We start from the raw sequence: 11,914 nt of genomic DNA, 5'->3' as shown, positions 1-11,914 counted from the left end.
ATCGTGAAACAAAATCATGGAAATATTTAGTCAGCTCTGAACTGACTTTAGGGACAGCTATCTTGATTCCTGTAGTTTTAATAAGAAAGTTTCTAGGGCTTCTATGTCTAGATCTGCATAATGAAGGAATTAAAATGGTGATTGCAGCATAATTTTTAGTGAGCAGTAAACATTAGAAATCCTACTGGGTGACCCTGAAATATAATTAGGCCTACTTCTGTGAAATTATTTTCCTGCAAATATAAAGAAATGGAATAAAAGTGGGGTTTAAATGGGTTTAATATTCTTTTTATTTTATACTTTAAAGGAATACCACACTGTTAAGAGGGAAAACACTATTTGACAGACTTTGATTCTGATTAATTCTTTAGTGTTTAATCACCTTGATTTCATAGGAGTTTGAACTTAACACATAATATATGATCAAGCCCTTTAATTATGTTCATTTTCTTTTAAGCCATGGAGCCATTGATCTCTAATCTGACATTCCATATAACATGGAATTTCACTTACTTTTGCATTAAGCCAATATTCCCCCTTCTGCCTCCAAGGGTTCAAGCCTTCATCTCTCATTTCCCACCTTCAAGCTAAAAGCTTCTTGGTACTCACCCCCTTGAAGCTGTTTTACTGTACTAAAAAGTATTAAAGAACTGTGATATGTCTCTCTAGCCGCAGGAGTCAAGCCTAGTAACTAGACAATTTCTTGAGCAGAGGAAAACCTATGCTCCACTTTCTCCTCAAAGGGATTCTTAAGCATTTTATATGAAAAACTCATTGATGAAACAACTGTGGGAGCAGATATTAGGAGTTTCATAATCCTGTCATGTTCAATGCATTTTGCATCCTTTATTTCCACTAATTAATCTTGAACTCTTCAGCAAAGCAGGACACCTTCAGCAAGAGAGAGGAAATGGCTGATAGCTCGTGGATTAAACCACACACCTGAAAGAAATTAAAAACAAAAGTAAGAAAAGGGAAAGACCAACTTTGGTCTGAAATAGAGAATTAACTTTGCATTTTCTTCACTTAGATTGACTGTACCAGCCTACGTCATGGTACAATGTATCCTCATTTTCTGTTTTAAAGGATAAAGCATAGTAGAGTATGAGGCAAATTAAGCTTTAGTTTTATGAGGATCTACAGGACTGTGAATGAGTGGATGGAAGAACCTCCCTGCAGCATAAGTTGGCTAAAGAAGAGTGGCCTCTCAGGTGCCTCTAGGCAGTGTTTCTGTTTGTCTGATTTAAGCATTTCGTCATTTGGACTCTTGGGTCATTAAGAGAGTATGCCAAAACATCTCTCCTGTGCCATGGGCTGTGGGATCTCCTCTGATAGCCAGATGGAAAAGTTAAGTGAAACTTAGTAGGCCTTACTTTATGCCTAATGAGATGTAATGCCTTTAAAAAGTTTTAAGGCACTAGATCAGCAAAGGGCTTGTACAGGATCTAAACTAGGGTTTTGTGTCCCAGGCACAGAAACCTTTTGGGAATATGAAAGCTTCCTGTAGTCTGTATGAGGGAAAGTCTGATCTCTCAATGTGGGATTTAAAACAGTCTACATATTGGTCAGAGAAAACATGAGGATGAGAATGTATTTTAAATTTTGCACCCTTATAGAACAAGGTGCTTTGTGTGGGATGTAAGTAGGGACACTTGTCTACACAGTCTTTCCCTGATCTGTATATCTCATATAACACAGTTAACAGTTATTCATAAAACACATCCACCAGTTAAGAAGATAATGCTGATTTTTCATAGAGTGTGTGCTGTTTACATCACTTCCTCAGCTGTTGTGGGTTCCAATAACAAGTTTCTACTAAGCCATAGCCACAATCCAGAGAGAGCCCCTATAGACTAACAGAGAACAGTTTCCCTTCTTTCTGAAGTTGTGCAGCAAGGCATTTGGAATTCCTTGTGCAAAAGAGGAAAGGGTATGTTTTGGTAGCCTAGCTGATTGGGTACAGAATTAGATTAAGGTACATGCTCTAAATGCTTGCTTCTCTGACCTGTTCATTACTTCATCTACAGTAGAGCAGTTTCAAGAGGAGTGAATGAAAAGGTTACTTATGCCTTTATGGCTTGGTGATGGGACATACGTTTTTGGACACTGTCAAGCTGAAAACATCCATTGTTTTCTAGGTGAATGATTTAACTGGTAAACTGCTGATTTGTGTTTGCTACCCTCTTCTCTGTCAACTCTTAAAAATAAAAAAATAGGTTAGGAGCTCTAGCCCATGTTTTATGCAAAGTGGTGTCTCAGAGAAGCCTTTTCATAACCAGGGAGCCCTGAGAGGCAGAAAGAACATCTGCTTTTTGGTGTCTGTCCCCTAAAGGATGTCAGGTGAAAAAAACCCTTGCTTGGAATCCAGCTGGATTCCAGATGTGGGAGTACTGAGCTGGTGACACTGAAGTAGTTCAGGGCCTGCTTGGGAGTATAGTTCCTGATGCCTGGGGAATTGGAAAATCAGATAGGGAGACAGCTTGTAATTGCAGGTGCCTTTAGGTACAGCAGCTGTTGAACAAGTTCTTTTAAATAACAAGTTTGAACCTGGTCAATGCAATTCTGCTTAATGCTTGCTTGTAAGATTTAATTACATTTAGTCCATGCAACCTATTTCATGCAGTTAGTTTTCTTCAAAAATATTTTGGTATATTTTTTAAATAAAACTGACTGGTGGTGGGATTTTTTTCAATTGATACTTTCTTGTATCTGAGGATGTATTAGGAAGATTGAGCTAGGAATCACTTTTGAACAATGTGGACACACACAGGGACAAGGGAGGAGCACTTGCAATGTATAAAAAGCAAAAATTCTTTTGGCATCATAGCAACTCCATACACTGGTACAAGCTGGGAACTGGCTGGCTGGAAAGCAGCTTTACAGCAAAAAGGGAGGTGTATCCAAAATCAGATGTTTGTGCTTCTGATGGATTATAGGTTTAATGTGTGTGAGCATTGTGCCTGTGTGGTGAGGACATCTACCCATATACTGGGCTGGGTTTAATCAGTCTTTAGCTGCCTAAACTGAAGGTACAGAGAAAACAACCAGACTCTTCTCAGGAGTGTGCAGTGGAAGAACAATGGGCACAACTTGGAGCAAGGAAAATTTCAGGCGGATGCAAGAAAAGCAACTATTCCCAGTGAGAGGAGATTGAGCACTGACTGATAAGCACTCCAGTTTGCCTGGAGAGGCTTTGGCTTTTCCATTTCTTGGAGATACCAACCCTTGACTGAACGTGGCCCTGGACAGCCTGTCCTGGCTTTGGAGTTGCCCCTGCCTTGAGCACCGGTTGCTGTCACAGGTTAGCCTGGCACTTTGAGCGGGAGTCACACCAAATGGCCTTGAGAGGTCCAGTCCAATCTTGCTTACTCTTTGATAGCTATTATTTTCTTGAATTAGGCACAGTGTCTTGTACACAGACCTGAACTACTTTTAGGTGATTCAGTTTGGGAACAGATGGTTTCTCTGTGGAAACTAAGTTTGGTCCCATTTGGACAACTGGATTAGTGCTTAGTACCAGACTTTATATTCTATTCAGGCCAGCTGCTTTACATGGTGATATAGCACACAGGTAGTACAGACATACCCAGTTACCTTCCAGGCCACTCTCCAGATACCGACATCCTTTACCAGAATTCTCTACAAGGAACCATCTACTACAAGGAACCATCATTATGTGGTTGAACAATATACTACAGTACAAAAAAGCCCTTTTCCTAGATTATTTCTTTCAAATTTACCTATCGTTGGTGTAATGGCTTTTTCTCAGCACGTGCCTTCTATAGATCTATATGATTAAGAGAGTAAATAAGGCTGAGCTAGAAGGGTTTATTAATAAACAAGTAGCTTATTTTGACAATGACTGTTTCATCTAGACAGTAAGAATTTGCACTGAGATTTTTTTTCCCTTCTCTGGTATTCCAAACACTCCAAGTATTGTTCAGCAGGGAGGTTTTCAATTTAAGGGAATGGACACTCACCTAATGTATCATCTTGATACTAATAACCCTAATTTTTGAGTGGGTCATGTTTATAGGATACCTTTCAACATTATTATGCTTTATATATATCTATATCTGTACCTATAAACAATGAAATCTTTTTAGTCAGTTTTCACTTTGTAACCTTTCAAGAGAATTAAATTAGTTTGAAAAAGAAAACCTTGTTGAAGTTAGTAAGCTTATTAATGATGGTAAGGGTTAGATTTTTACAAAGAAAAATTACTGTTTACTGTATTTCAAAAAGGTTTTACTGTATGAAGAATAATATGATATATATAACTAGAAGTAATGGGAGGAAATTAAAAATAATTTAAACTTCCTGAAAATGAGTTCTATTAGACTGTAGAATAAGTTCCCAGGGGAAGTTGTAGAAGGCTCATTATATGGCTTATTTAAAACTAGATTAGATGAAATGCCTGAAGGGAGCAAGCTTGGGCTGTTTCCTGTAAGGCTGAAGGAGATTACCTCAGAGGTATTTTTTCCTTCTGAAATATTTTATTCTGTGATGTGGTCTTGGTAAGTCTTGTACATTTGTATGTGGGAATGTTCTGTAGGTACTCCTCTTTCTACAATACCTCTGTGTGATTTTAAAAATTAACTTTTTTTTTTTTTCTGTTGTAGGAGTTTATAGGTCTTTATACTGATACATATCACACTGACTGTGAGTAAAAACATTTTTTTTTTTTTTTAATACAAGATCAGGAATAACTTGGCAAAGTAAAAGTGTGTGGATACTTCCTTAGTTTTTCTTTCAGCGTTAGAAATTTGCTGTTAAGGTGGTTGTCTTTATAACCTTGACTCTGCATATCCATGAGTGGTCTGAAAGTTGTTGTGACTGTGATGCTTTCTCCTGTTCACAGGGATGCAGCCCCTGGTGAGCCCAGTGTGTGTTTTGTGTGCTGGGGTGACCTCAGGCCATGGCCAGGGCTGAGGCACGGTCCCCACGGGTACAGGGGGGAGGTGACTGTGCAGCAGCTCTGTAGAAGCCCAGATCTGTCTGTTTGACATTCTCTGTCAGTGCTGTGTGGATGTTCCATCCCGAGAGGAACAGCCCCAGAGTGAAAGGATGTGGAAGAACGGGTGCATAGGCATTGCTGAGTGGCTGTCTGGTTTTCTCACCTGCTGTTCTGGAAAGAGCAGGACTGTACAGTTTCAAAGACATTCTCTGTCCATTTTCCTTGTGTATACATGAAAACTCTTCAACTTTTTTTTTTTTTTTAATTCCTAATTTAGTCTCCATTATAAACTCATAAGTCACATGTGATCTGAACTTTCCTTATTTGTATTTTTTACTTACACAAAAAGAGAAAGTTTCTTCTACAGTGGCTTTAGGAAAGATTTTGTACTAAACAAAAGAATTTGCTGGTTTTTATGTACTGTATTTGAATTTTTTTGGCAAGTACTCAGTCAGGGTAGAAACTTAAAGTAACTAAAGAACCAGCGACCTATAAATTTACAATTCTGCAGTGTGAATCCACAGAATCTGTTCCAACAAGTTATGATTTGATAGCTGATGCCAAAGGGAGTGTAGACATTCATTTAATTTTGGATCATTAGATCCAAAGTTGTCCTGGTGGTTATGGCACACTATTATTTTTGTCCCTGTCAAAACCAATGAACAGTTGTACTAGTGATTGGCTTAGCTGACCAGAGATGCTCAAAACAGAAGATTAATGATGAAGAGTTGGACCATGCACAGAATATTTCAAGGGGAAATTAAGTTTTAGTTTGAACTATATTAAAGTAGAATTTGCATTAATGTTACAACATAATTTCCATACTTTCATAAAGAAAAACACCCGTGTTTATAGCACATCTAAACAATTCATAGATTGTTATTTTTTACTTGGAATTATTTTCTTTGGTCAATAGTTGTGTAAATTCTGTTCCCGTGATGCAAAAATATCTTCATCATCAGAGACTATATTGTCATCTACTGCATCATGCACGGCACAAGCACAAACAGGTTTCCTTAAAATTGTGATTAAATCTCACCACTTCCAGTGGTACTGCTAGGTGAACTTTCTGATTATACTGGGTTTGCATGGCAGGGTTTTTGGTAGTGCGTGGACTACAAGGGTGGCTTCTATGAGAAACTTCCAGAAATTCCCCCATGTCCAGCAGAGCCAATGTCAGCCAGCTCTGAACAGGACTCGCTGCTGCCGAGGCTGGGCCACTCAGGGATTATGGCAGCCCTCTGACAGAGTTATGGGGAAAGAAGTTATTGCACTCTCTCCTGAGCCAGGAGAGAGGAGAGAGAATATGTGAGAGCAACAACCCTGAAGACCCCAAGGTCAGTGCAAGAGGACGGGCAGGAGATGCAGGAGAAGCTCCAGTCCCAGCAACTGAGATTCCCCTGCAGCCCCTGGTGCAGCCCCTGCTGAAGCTGTGCCCCTGCAGCCATGGATGCCCATGGGGAAGCAGAGATCCACCTGCAGCTTGTGGAGGATCCCACCACAGAGCAGGGGGATGCCCAAAGGAGGCTGTGACTTGTGCAGGATCTGTGACTCTGAGGGGGACCCATGCTGGAACAGTCTGTCCCAAAAGAACTGCATCCTCTAGGAGGGACCCATGCTGGAACAGTTTGGGTCTGTCTGTAATCCATGGGAAGGACTCATGTTGGACAGTCCCTAGAGGACTCTCTCCTGTGGGAGGGACTCACACTGGAGCAGAGGAACACTGAGGATTGCTCCCCTGAGGAGAAGGAGCTGCAAAAACAACGTGTGATGAACCAACCACAGCCCCCATTCCTCACCCTCCTGTGAAAGAAGTTGAGGGCAGAGTAGAGGTGTTTAAAAGCTTGGTTTAATTTCTGATTATCCTCCTCTAATTTGATTTGTAATAAATTCAATACATTTCCCAAGTCAAGTCTGTTTTGCCTATGGTGGTCACTGCTGAGGGATCTCTCCCTGCCCTTGTCCCAGCCCATGAGTCTGTCATTATAATTTCTCTCCCTGCCCAGCTGAGGAGGGCAGTGACAGAGGGGCTTTGGTGGGAACATGGCACCCCACCAGTGTCAACCTGCCACACTGAGCTTTATTTGAACAACTCTCTTCATCTTCTAATTGCCATTTTATTTTAATTTTTCTTTTAGGTCAGAGGTTGTCCCATTCCTTTTATTGAAATCTGCCATGAATATTTTTGTTTCTGACAGAAGATACTTGCAGAGTTTTTCAGTTTAGGTTGCTCACTATCCTGTTAAACCCTTCTCCACATTTTTATTTACCTGCTCTGGCTACTTTGGGATTGTGTGTGTTAAAACTGTGTGATCATACACATACAAAAATGGGGATAATCAGTGCAAAATGACAAACCTAGGAGGTACAGATGAATAATGTTGCATACTCACTATATTAGGGATATTGTTTCTACAACCAGTTTTTGCCCTCTATTTAATGGTAACAACTACATCTGAAGCAATGGCTTTAATGAGTAGGAAAGAGATCAAAACATTATATTGACCAGCAAAATGTTTTGATTTCATTAAGATACATCTGGCCACCAGGTGGAGACTTTGCTTTAACTTTTCCTAAACCAAAGCTGCAAAAGAAGATATCAGCCTAAGAAGCCATTTGCACAAAAAAAAAAAAAAAAAAAAATTAAAAAAAAAAAAAATCCCATTTATTTTCCAGGTCTTCTTGTAGATAATTCTTGCAATGAAAAGTTTCCCAAGCTGATCTAAGGAGGCTAAGCCTTAATTCTATGAAAAAAAAGAGAGAAGCATAGAGTATAAGATCTAGCAATATATTGCTGAATTGTTTCATGAAATAATGGAATTTGCTAAAGTTAAATATGTTCTATCTGCTTGATTCTTCTTTTTAAGTGGCAGGGAATTGACCAGTCTCGAATTATTGTCATTAAAAATGACCTAGTTATAAAAACTCTTTGGCCTTTAGAATTTGCAGTAGGTTTAAATAACATTTATCTTTGTGTAGCATAGTTAATAGCAAAGACATAATTGCATGCTTTTCTGTAAGTGGAAGTCCCTAAATGCAAATACTAATAGACAGTGTCATCTGTAACAGTCTGCAAATTTATGGAGGAAATTGGTTTTCCAGGCTAGCTATTTATTAATATGGAGGAGAGTAATATTAAATTGGAGCTCCACCATATTTCTTTACATTTTTGTACAATGAAGAGGCTTCAGAAAGAGGTGAGGACCCATTGCCCTGTAACTAATCTGTCTGCAGAGGTTCAGTAATGGGGCAGGAAACATTCCCTTTCTGATCAGCAATAATAAAATTTTTCAGCTACAGACTAGTTGGAGAAGAGAGATATGTGAGTAAAGCTGGGGGCTGAGTCGCAAGTGAATAAATGAAATAAAAGGCTGGTATCATGAATCAGATTATTTTGTGCAGGAGAGTGTCCAAACCAAAAAAAAAAAAAAAAAAAAAAAAAAAAAAAAAGAGGAGGATGAGTTGATCCTGGATAGGTAAAAAAATCCATATTGCATATAGATGTGTGGTTTCAAAGGGTGCACGTGACAGCATTGAGTGACAGAGCAATGAAAGCTGCAGTCAGGTGAGGAGTGAGGCTGGTGGCAGGTACAGGGGTATCAGGGATTCCAGCACTATGCTGCTGTTCTGCACTTCAGTGTGCTTAGTTTATTCCCTGGTTTTAATCTTGAAGACCTTTGGGCAAAAGAAGGGATGCCAATCCTTTTGCTACTTTTGGCATATTCCATCAGCAGATATATCTGAAAAATGTTTATTTGAAAGAAAGAACAAGTGGAATTAAAGCCTAAGCCAGGGCTGGTGGCATCTGCTTTGGTCCTGGGGATAAACACAGTATTTGTCTTAACAGAGAGAGGGAGTTGTGGAATGGGAAGAGATGGTCTTGTAGAAAAATGGTTACTGTTTTAAAAGAAAGGAAAATCATATTTAAATAAATAAGTACTAGGAATCAGTTTTAAAGATCCCAAGGGACTTTTAGGATCAAATAGTGCATGAGAGTTGAACAGTTGAGGAATTTTTTACAGGTTTTGATTTTTTATGAAACCTGCAGGTACTTATAAAGCTGTGAGGGTACCCAGTGAGTTCTGCTGTGCTTACTGCTGCACCTAAATGTGCCTCTAGGCCACACTCATCCCTTGTGTGCTGTGGAAAAGATTCAGGGTGCCTTAGGCAAGCTGGTCTGAATGAGCTTTCAGTTTTCAGTACAGAACTACTTTTTTTCCCCCATTATCCACATCTATCTTCTGGGGTTTTTTTGAGATAGAGAACAAATTTTGAAAAAGTGTTTCATCTTAATTTGAAGTCATCACATTAGTTCATTCATCATAGATAATTGACCATTTGTCATTAGAAATGTGGATCTTTAGTTTTATTATGAATTTGCCTTTTTTATCTTCCAGATATTGGTGGTATTTGGTGCTCCTGTTTGGCTTTCTAGGGAGTTCATTATGAATCATTAGAAAAAATGATTCACAAAGACTAAAAGAAAAGAGCCCCATAATTAATGATAAAACTTTAGTGCTGTTTGCACATGAAGGATGTGTGGCACTCTGGGGTGGGTTCTCCTGGAGTGGACCATTTGTTTCATATGGATTTATAGTTCCATGTGGTTAGAAGGAGGAGAATCTAGCACTCAGAATAAGATCTGGAAACTGCCTGATGTCCGTCATTTGTGAAAGGCAGTTCTTTGGGTGCCACTGTTAATATGAAATACTGAGTGGGGGAAAGCTTGTGCTCACATCTGTAAGGTTCATCCTCATTAGATCTTCTATGATGGTGCAATCCACAGTTCTTCAGGGTGAAATTTTGATTATACTACTGAGATTTTATTTATAAAAGAGGAGTGTTACATAACCTGCTGGTTTAAATGTGTGCCTTAATATTTTCCTTTCTTTGTGAATTTATACTATTTTCTTCTATGTATTTCAGAGCAAAAGAGTTTTAGCCAGTCCTTTAAAGGGCAGTGAGGTTGCTAGAGCTGATTTAGTGATTGGCCACTATGCATAAGCCAAAGAATAGCATTAATTGCAGCAAAATATTAAGCCCCTTATTGAGATTTTTTTTTAATACAGCTTTGAGATTTGTTGAAATAAATCAGACTAACTTAGACTGCCATGGACATTATTTGCATTTGATCAATTAATGTGCTGGCCTAAGCTGCTGAACTATTCAGGCTGAAGGTTTTCGCTATTGTCCTTGTTCCTGTAGATATCACAGAGGAGAAGATTAAGAGCATTATAACTTTAACATAAAACTCAGAAGTAATATAATAGGAAAAGATAGTCTACATACAACAAAAGGAAAATTTGCACGGGCTTACTTTTATCCAAACATTTGACCTCCAGCTTAGATGGCTTAAAAATGAGGAAGAAAAACTTGTACCCATTTGTCCTGGTGCAGCAATCTAAAAGTTAACACACTGGGAAATATTTCTCCCTAACTCTGAACTGGATGTGCAATTTTTTTTTTTTTTTAATTAAAATCTGCATTTCTCATTCCAACCCCATGATGGCCAGTGTACTCTCCTTTTGGAAAATAATAACATTCTGCATTTATTCAGCATTCCTCATCAAAATATCTAGAAATCTGCATTTTTGATATATCAGTTGTTTCATTGATCAGATCTTCCACTGGCTCTTTCTGTAAGCAGCACTGAGTTTGAACTGTCTTCAGAGCACTTGACAGCTCTGTCTCTGGTTGTATCTTGGATCCTGTGTTCTGTCAAGTCCCCTTGACCTGGCTTTTTAAACCTCCCCGAGGTTCAAACACTCATTTTTCTGGTAACATCCTCACAGTAGTTTATGATTTTATCACGCTGTCCTTCAGGAGAAGAACATTTCGAATTTCAGCTTTTGACATATATGCTAGAGCTGAGTCTATAGCAATACAAAGTAAACTAAAGGAATTCTTAAATCTGAATCTCTCTAAAAGTCTCAAAGCATAGATCTATGCCATTTCAAGGTGCTGGAATTTAGCTTTATCTGGTTGTGATGAATTGCCCAGTGCTGAATACAGAATTGATGGTTGTGGAAATCACTTTCAGCTGGGCAGATCTTGCCACTGGAAGGTTAGAGGCACCTAAGGAGAAAGGGGGATTGAAGGCATCATTTTTTTTGTACATTTATTGTCTTTAGTGTTGTGGATTTAAAGAAAAGTTTCAGTTCCAAAAGGATGGCTCACAATTCTATGTAAATTCTTATATTCAAATAATGGTACTGCTTGACTCAATAATTATTGTATTAAGTAAAGAAAGTTCTGCAGGAGTCTAGCAAAAAGTACTCAGGTGGCAACTTTCCAGTCATCCTCCCTACTCACAAAATTGGATCTTCAGGGATTTGAATGTGCTCACCTCATTTCAATCTCTGTTTGAATCCATTATGTATTTTATATTTCTTATTCTGACAAAACAATCAGAGAGAATGGGAATGACATATTTAAGGCTGGTTATAGTAGCATTTAAGGCAGTATAAAAAAAGTGAGTTGGTCTGGCTACTAAATCATTCTAATAAAGAACAGCATTGCTTATTTTTTATTTTATAGTCTCCTGAACAATAACAACAGTAGCTTCTCCACTATTTTCATTTTTAGTGAAAGCAAATGTTCTGGAGAATAAGATGGGAAAACAAATAAAAAAAATTTAAATAATTATGCTAATGCTCAAACCAATGATTTGCATATCACTGCTATATAAAAATGCTTAATTCTTTTTTTTATTTTTTTTTTAGATAAAAAATATCTATCAAGTAAACAGGAAAGGAAAACTGTCTTTTTCTGAGTGGTTTCATTTCCAGTGTTTCTTCAGCTTCCCCTCAAGGGTCAGACTCAATAAACAGCTGTGCACTATGTGTGAATAAAATCAATGTTGCAGAACCGCACAGCACAGCAACAGAAAAGGGGTTTAATTCTTTTCTTTTTGAGTGTAACAGAGACACTTATGAGTTTAACGTTTCCCATTCCAGT

Source organism: Taeniopygia guttata, chromosome 3 (assembly GCF_048771995.1).
Source record: "Taeniopygia guttata chromosome 3, bTaeGut7.mat, whole genome shotgun sequence".
Classification (NCBI taxonomy): Eukaryota; Metazoa; Chordata; class Aves; order Passeriformes; family Estrildidae; genus Taeniopygia; species Taeniopygia guttata.
Note: the sequence above shows the minus strand (reverse complement) of the source record.